Raw genomic sequence first — 9481 nt, forward strand, 5'->3', positions numbered from 1 at the left:
TCATCGTGCTGTAATGTCTGGTGTAAGACTTTCTTAGAACCGTGCGGCAAAAAGATATCCAGCTCCAGGTGTAACAAGGTGGCAGAAGTGGGATTCCGCCCACTCTTCAACTGCCTGCACCTTACAAAGAAAAAAGGCCACCCGTACAATTATCTAAAAGGAGTTAGGGTAAGATCTACAACCTTTATCCTGACTGCAAGATATACATTTATGAGTAAGCACGGCTTCAAATTGAGCCTGTCGCCTGCAACGTGTGGGGGACGAGGGTGTTTCTGCTCCGAGGAATGCAGCACTTCTGTGAGACGGTAAGATCACCAATGACAGCAGAATTGGGTGTTGCAGGCATTATCGATATAGAAATTCCAGGCACTGGTTTCGGGGAGAGATGAGGGAGCACCCTGAGGCTTGGGCGAAGGCGAGGGATCAGAAACGGGTGGCAGAAGCAACAGAGGAATGAAAGGAACCTGCCCCAAGTGTATTTGTGTCGTGCCAGGTTTCTTCCTGTGCCGTGTGTGAACCAACAGCCTCATCGCCAGCATTAACTCAACAGAAACCTACCCAGCCAACGCACTCCAGGTCAACTGCGTGATCAAGATCCAGTCCTAGTTTTGCACCCACCCCCCACCTTCTGACCTGACGAAAGTCTGGCATGGATATTTGTCACGCTGTTGACCTGGACTAAGTTGAAAGGGTTTGACTACCTGGCTGAAAGGGTTAGCAAAACTCCCAATCCTGGCTTTCCCAAAGCAAAAGAAATTGCGCTGCAGCCGTGGTCCTCCTACTTACAAATACGCACGCGCATGGTTCACTCTCCCTGGAGACCTCCTTCTCCCTACTATGGAATATAAAAAGGCCAGCCCTCCCTACAGAAAATCGATGCACTGGTTACCAAATCCCGCGGCATTGTCGGTGCACACACCGTGTAGAAATGTGACTCCCTAAATTTTGGGTGGGGGGGGGGGGGGACACATTGCAGGTAGTGTTGTGCGAATCATTCAGGATTGTATCGCCTGTGTATAGGGGACGGGTCGGTCCCCATGTAGCAGGTAGAGGAACGAACACGGATCGGTGCCGCGCTGTAATCTGATTTAGAGTCACTCGCGGTTGCTATATAACCATTCTAACTATTTGCACCCCGGGAGAAGATGAATGGATATATAGGGTACAGGCAGCGCCCCGATAATAAATCCATCGATGCAATGGAGTAATGGTGGGGCAGCGGGAACAAGCGAGGGACCCTGCTTACAAGGGCGGTCCTAACCGAGGGTCTTAAGGGAACTACCACAGACCCCCTTGGCCTGTGGGAACAAGCCAGAAGAAGGGGCTCACTCCCCAAAACGTTACCCCCCTTGATTTCCATTGTGTTATTTTTTTTTGCTTTTTCCTCCCCTCCCCCTTTTTTCCCTTCCCATAAAATGTTTCCACACCCCCTTTTCTCCCTTCCCCCCTTTCCCCACCCCATCCCCCTTTGTTCCCTCCCCCTTTTTTCCTCCCCTCCTTTTTTCCTCCCATCCCCCTTTGTTCTCTCCCCACTTTTTCCTCCCCTCCCCCTTTTTCCTCCCCTCCCCCTTTTTCCTCCCCACACCCCCCTCCCCCACCATCCTTTTTCCTCCCCTCCCTTTTTCCCTTCCCCCCTCTCCTCCTTTTTTTGTTTATCTGTTCTTTTGTGCAGAACCCGCCTTGTACACACTGTGCTCTGCGTTGGACAGATTTATGTTCATACTGCATGTATTGTCTTTACATACTATGCTCAGTTTTATCTCTCTCTCTGTGTTTTCGCTTTTATATATATATATATATATATATATATATATATATATACTGTGCCTCCACTGTTCATTCACGAATGTCTTTTGTTATGATTTTGTTATTAAGTAAAGAATTTTTGATATCCAATTGACACTTTTACTCATCATTTACCTTTGAGTGCTGGCAACTGCATCGCTTTTTGGTGTGGTACACAATGAACGTTCCCCGTCTCTCGCGGGCTGCTGAATTCATGCTTAGCAGCTACATGTGTTTATCTGTTTGGCTTCATACATTCTATAACCCTATAGCTTGAAGCACTGGCACCCAGCTTGTATCACCAAATGAAATTAAAGGTGGTAAAAATTCCCCTCCCAAGCTTTTGTTGACTGTGTTAAATGTTTAAAATATATATATATATTTTCAAATGCATATAGTTGTCTAAAAATGTTTGCAAAGGTGTCTTGGCTATTAAACCAGTTACACCATGGGAACTTGCTTGCATTCTAAGTTGTGATCAGGCTGGCAGCTCCACTTCCGTTTCCGACCTCCACGACCTGGTATGGTCACGTGGTGGCCTCCTGGAGCGGTCATATGATGATGATGGTCCAGTGGCACTGTAAAGGTTGGCCACGTCACTGACATTAGTTAGTCCGAGGATGGACTGTTGTATGGTCTGAGCATGGACCTACTCTTTAAGAGATGCACCTTGTCGCTGCAGAAGCACGAAGGTATCCGGCGTCATGGTCCTCCCTGGTAGGATGTGGTGAGGTACGTTGCGATGTTCTGCTCCCTCGTGGCCACCGAATCCTAGAAACGGTGTCATGTTCCGAGTTATCACTGGATGTAGTTGTGTTACAACTAGGAACTAGGAGGCTGGCTACGGTCTGGAGCAGGCTTCATTGTATCATCTGGTTGGATCGTCTCGTTAATTATCTTGTACCAACATTCCAACCGGAACCTTGGGAGATAATGACATCGGGTTACGTTGGGTTGTCTAGGAAAACAGTGTCACGTCCCCGGCACATCTGCAAAACGTTAGCAGGCCGGCACCTTGGACAGGTCCTCTGACCACAAAGGGCAGCCACTTCTATCCCTACATGATGAACTACGTCTTGTCCAGTGGTTCCCACCTTGCGTGCCACCGATGGAACCCGCCACGCCACAAGGCGGGCCACGCCACAAGGACACTACAGCTACCGTCCCTGTGATAATGCTGTCATTTCACATAAAAGGAGACAGAAATAATGACAAATAATTTGACACAAAACGTAGGCGCCATTGGGAAATACTCTACTGGTTGTTAGGTTGTGCAGAACACAAGAAGGATCAGGTGCTCTAGTGTGTGGGTTAAACCCCCCCTGCTGGAGATACATGGGCATTACATGAATGCAGCACAGTCCCTCGTTGCTGGGAATCATATGGCTCTGGGTACGTGGAGGACCATTACTTTTTGACCCTCAAACCAGTAATTTTTTTATTTTTTTGAATGACAGAACCTCGGATCCACTTCATCAAAGCATCGTGGCAGCAAAACAGGTGCAAACAATGGCAGATATGTATCGTAGGAAAAACCCTGTTGCTTCAGCGCAGGGTGGCTCAATCCATCCCTGCTTCAGCGCAGGTGGCCCAATCCATCCCAGCTTCAGCACAGGTGGCTCAATCCATCCCTGCTTCAGCACAGGTGGCTCAATCAATCCCAGCTTCAGCACAAGTGGAAGACTGAGCCTCTGATCGAGCCACCTGTGCAGAAGCTGATATATTCTTAAAACCTGACTTATTTGGGGGGCGTGGGGGTCTTGAGGTCTGGCATTGGGAACCCCCCTGGGATAAACGTTTGGGAGCTCCTTGACGTGCGCTGAACCTCACGAGAGTCGGCAGTTAAGGGGTGCATGTAACATGCTGGGTCCGCCATGCTAGAAATGCTGGGTTTTTTGGGGGGGGGGGGGGGAAGACCGTGTTCACAATGGGGAACGCCAGTAGAGTGTCACCCCCCACCCCCCGATGACGTGGCTGAGATCCGGGAGAACCAGTGACATTCAGGTGGCGCCTCTCACAGAGTTCAAAACAAACGCACACACACACACACACACACACACACACACACACACACACACACACACACACACACACACACACACACACACACACACACACACACACACACACACACACACACACACACACATTGTGCTTTGTTTTTTTTTTATTCTGCACTTTGCTTCTTCCCATAGGGATGCATCTCTATCTGATACTCCAGCACACCCAACCCCTGGCTGAATGGCGGCCCCTCCTCGCGTCGCACGAACGGTTCCCTCCAGGGCGAGGGTTTGCTATGAAGTCATGTTTTCTCTTTCAGCAAACTCCCCGGCGCCAAAAGCCTGCCGAGCTGGATATGCCGGCTCAGCGCTCATCCCTCCCCCGATCTGGAACAATAACAAATGCTTTGCCCCAGCCGGCTTACGGTGAGCTGCGGGGGAGACCGTGCCCGGCAGAGGGGATCTCCGGGAACTTACCGAGCTCACGCGGGTGTTACAGGCACGTACGGGCGCGCTTTGGTAAAGCGCCGAAGTTATTATGGCATTGTTTGCGTTTGTTTGTTTTTATGCTCGAGGCTTTGGCAGATAGTGGATCGCTAAGTCAGGAGGTTTTATACTTTCTCACACCCGGCACCAGTAATAAAAGGGGAAAATGGCAGAGAAGCAGAATATTTCCTTATACGCGGATCAATTATCTCCTCCTCTTACTCATTAACCGCTCCCTATAACTCCTCCTATTGCCCCATATAACCGCTCCCTATAACTCCTCCTATTGCCCCATATAACCGCTCCCTATAACTCCTCCTTTTGCCACATATACCCCCTCCCTATAACTCCTCCTATTACCCCATATAACCCCTCCCTATAACTCCTCCTATTACCCCATATAACCCCCTCCCTATAACTCCCCCAATATCACCTTATATACCCCCTCCCATATAACTCTCCCTATTACCCCATATAACTGCTCCCTATAACTCCTCCTATTACCCCATATAACCGTTCCCTATAACTCCTCCTATTACCCCATATACCCTCTCCCTATAACTCCTCCTATTACTCCATATAACCCCTCCCTACAACTCCTCCTATTACCCCATATACCCCCTCCCTATAACTCCTCCTATTACCCCATATAACCCCTCCCTATAACTCCTCCTATTACCCCATATACCCCCTCCCTATAACTCCTCCATTACCCCATATAACATCTCCCTATAACTCCTCCTTTTACCCCATATAACATCTCCCTATAACTCCTCCTATTACCCCATATACCCCCTCCCTATAACTCCTCCTTTTACCCCATATAACATCTCCCTATAACTCCTCCTATTACCCCATATAACATCTCCTTATAACTCCTCCCTTTACCCCATATAACATCTCCCTTTAACTCCTCCTATTACCCCATATACCCCCTCCCTATAACTCCTCCTATTACCCCATATAACTCCTCCTATTACCCCATATAACCCCTCCCTATAACTCCTCCTATTACCCCATATACCCCCTCCCTATAACTCCTCCTATTACCCCATATACCCCTCCCTATAACTCCTCCTATTACCCCATATAACATCTCCCTATAACTCCTCCTATTACCCCATATACCCCCTCCCTATAACTCCTCCTATTACCCCATATAACATCTCCCTATAACTCCTCCTATTACCCCATATACCCCCTCCCTATAACTCCTCCTATTACCCCATATACCCCCTCCCTATAACTCCTCCTATTACCCCATATACCCCCTCCCTATAACTCCTCCTATTACCCCATATACCCCCACCCTATAACTCCTCCTATTACCCCATATAACCCCTCCCTAAAACTCCTCCTATTACCACATAGAGCCCCTCCCTATAACTCCTCCTATTACTCCATATAACCCCTCCCTACAACTCCTCCTATTACCCCATATACCCCCTCCCTATAACTCCTCCTATTACCCCATATAACCCCTCCCTATAACTCCTCCTATTACCCCATATACCCCCTCCCTGTAACTCCTCCTATTACCCCATATACCCCCTCCCTATAACTCCTCCTATTACCCCATATACCCCCTCCCTATAACTCCTATAATCCCAATTGAGGGGCAGTGGCAAGGTGAGCGGATGACAAACCGACCAATGAGAACAGCGCTTACCTGCCCATGTCCTCAGCGCCAGGTTTGCTATCTCCCTGTCCGGGGCAGACAAGGTCCCACTGTATCGGACCAACGCCTCCCAGATTGGGGGTCTGCCCGGCCCCATTCTCCTTTGTCCTCAACCCCCTCGTGGAACCAGCAGAACCTGGATCCCTGGGTCTGCAGGCCCGGGGAAGTGTATCACCAGCCTAACACTCCCAGGGAACAAAGTAATACATTTCTATCACACCACTAGCAGTAAACATATAGTACATGCATTACCATTTAACATATAGGACTTTGGGCCATAACTCCTCCTATTACTCCATATAACTCCTCCTACTGCTCCATATAACTCCTCCTACTGCTCCATATAACTCCTCCTACTGCTCCATATAACTCCTCCTATTGCTCCATATAACTCCTCCTATTGCTCCATATAACTCATCCTATTACTCCATATAACTCCTCTCCATATAACTCCTCTCCATATAACTCCTCCTACTGCTCCATATAACTCCTCCTATTGCTCCATATAACTCCTCCTATTGCTCCATATAACTCCTCCTATTGCTCCATATAACTCCTCCTATTGCTCCATATAACTCCTCCTACTGCTCCATATAACTCCTCTTATTGCTCCATATAACTCCTACTGCTCCATATAACTCCTCTTTATAACCCATCCTATAACCCCTCTCTATAATGCCTCCAATTACTCCATATAACCCCTCTCTATAATGCCTCCAATTACTCCATATAATCCCTCTCTATAACCCCTATTGCACCATATAACTGCTCCCTATAACTCCTCCTATTACCCCATATACCCCCTCCCTGTAACTCCTCCTATTACCCCATATACCCCCTCCCTATAACTCCTCCTATTACCCCATATACCCCCTCCCTGTAACTCCTCCTATTACCCCATATACCCCCTCCCTATAATTCCTCCTATTACCCCATATACCCCCTCCCTATAACTCCTATAATCCCAATTGAGGGGCAGTGGCAAGGTGAGCGGATGACAAACCGACCAATGAGAACAGCGCTTAGCTGCCCATGTCCTCAGCGCCGGGTTTGCTATCTCCCTGTCCGGGGCAGACAAGGTTCCACTTCATCGGACCAACGCCTCCCAGATTGGGCGTCCGCCCGGTCCCACTCTCCTTTGTCCTCAACCCCCTCGTGGAACCAACAGAACCTGGATCCCTGGGTCTGCAGGCCCGGGGAAGTGTATCACCAGCCTAACACTCCCAGGGAACAAAGAAATAGATTTCTATTACACCACTAGCAGTAAACATATAATACATGCATTACCATTTAACATATAGGACTTTGGGCCATAACTCCTCCTATTGCTCCATATAACTCCTCCTACTGCTCCATATAACTCCTCCTACTGCTCCATATAACTCCTCCTACTGCTCCATATAACTCCTCCTATTGCTCCATATAACTCCTCCTATTGCTCCATATAACTCCTCCTATTACTCCATATAACTCCTCTCCATATAACTCCTCCTACTGCTCCATATAACTCCTCCTATTGCTCCATATAACTCCTCCTATTGCTCCATATAACTCCTCCTATTGCTCCATATAACTCCTCCTACTGCTCCATATAACTCCTCTTATTGCTCCATATAACTCCTACTGCTCCATATAACTCCTCTTTATAACCCATCCTATAACCCCTCCAATTACTCCATATAATCCCTCTCTATAACCCCTATTGCACCATATAACTGCTCCCTATAACTCCTCCTATTATCCCATATAACTGCTCCCTATAACTCCTCCTATTACCCCATATACCCCCTCCCTATAACTCCTATTACCCCATATACCCCCACCCAATAACTCCTATTACCCATATACCCCCTCCCTATAACTCCTCCTATTACCCCATATATACCCCCTCCCTATAACTCCTCCTCTTACCCCATATAACCTCTCCCTGTAACTCCTCCTATTACCCCATATAACTCCTCCCATTGTCCCATAGAACACCTCCCTACCCCTCCCCCTATCGCTCCATATAACCACTTAAAATAATGATCCATTCACAGCCCTTCAATCGCACAAAACACGAAATACACAAAATAGGTAGACGCCTAATTAACTTAATACAGCACCAGGCCCTATGAGCCATAGATACAGCTAACTGCTGGTCCCATGGAGCAGACACTTGGACCCGCCTATATGTCGGTGGGATGAACTAAACATGAGGTTACATTGACAGGCACAGTGTCCGAGCACCAGAGTGTCCCCTTCTAACATTCCTTTCTTGTTTTACGCACTCTGATTCCGGGAGGGTCCTGCAAAGTTGTGTGGAACTCGCCCGAAATATTGAAGGCCCTAGCGCTTAACCCCTCCAAAAACATTTATCCAAACGGCATTAAACGAACGTCCGTACTGTATCACAACACCAGGTTGGTCAAGTCTTGACCACAGGACAGTTCCAAAGTGCGGGGACATAAGTTCCAGGCGAGGAGAATACAACACAACATGGACAAACAAAGTCTTGACCAAAGGACAGGTCCAAAGTGCGGGGACATAAGTTCTAGGCGAGGAGAATCCAACACAACATGGACAAACAAAGTCTTGACCAAAGGACAGGTCCAAAGTGCGGGGACATAAGTTCCAGGCGAGGAGAATCCAACACAACATGGACAAACAAAGTTTTGAAAATGCAGGGTCTCCTCCAGGACAGAGGTACAACCCTGGTGAGAGGTCCACCTTGGACCGGGAACGTTGTTCCTCCTCTGTTCTTGGCTGTCACCCGTGTCAGATTTCCCACTAGGCCCGTTAGGCCGGGGCCTAAGGCGGCAAAATTTTGGGGGTGGCCAAAATTTCCACCCCCCATATTATTTTCCCGCGCTGTTGGGCCTCTCGGACCTAATGGGAAGGCGTTTGCCTGTGTGACCGCCGCCTCCTTTCTGCACCCCACCGTGACGGCACACAACGTCTCGTTGCCATGGTCACGGGACATCACGGCGTCACGTTGGTGATGTTGCGGCGTCATTTGATGCCGGGATACCAAAGGAGCAGGAGGGCGGACACAGGGAAATTTGGAAATCCGACACTGGCTGTCCTAATAAGTGAAGACTCGAGTTATGAACTTGTGAGTGGAGCTCCACCTTGTACCTCTGTCCCAGAGGAGACCGGCACTTTGAAGAATTTGTTTGACCAAATGACAACCACCGTCCCCTGTATTAAATATCCCCCCCTCCCCCCAACATATGAAAACACGGAAGCAAATTACCGAGGAGGCCGAAAGGTTGGATAGGTGATAAGCATAACGAGGGAAATGTATCAACGGAAAGAAAAGTGCAAATAAAGGTTTGTCTTCACGGATCGCTCCACTTTCAGGTGTTCTGAAGAGTTTCCCACAGCCGGAGAAGTTCACGACTGGTCAGCTTTTTTTTTTTGTCCGGACGCATGTTGAAGATAAACAAGAGATGCAGAATGAGAGAACTCTCATTGTAATCTGTGCATCATGTAACTCGGGTGGCCCACTCGTTCCTCAAGGGCCACCAACAGGTCGGGTTTCGAGAATATC

The sequence above is a fragment of the Ascaphus truei genome, chromosome 23 (assembly GCF_040206685.1).
Source record: "Ascaphus truei isolate aAscTru1 chromosome 23, aAscTru1.hap1, whole genome shotgun sequence".
Lineage (NCBI taxonomy): Eukaryota > Metazoa > Chordata > Amphibia > Anura > Ascaphidae > Ascaphus > Ascaphus truei.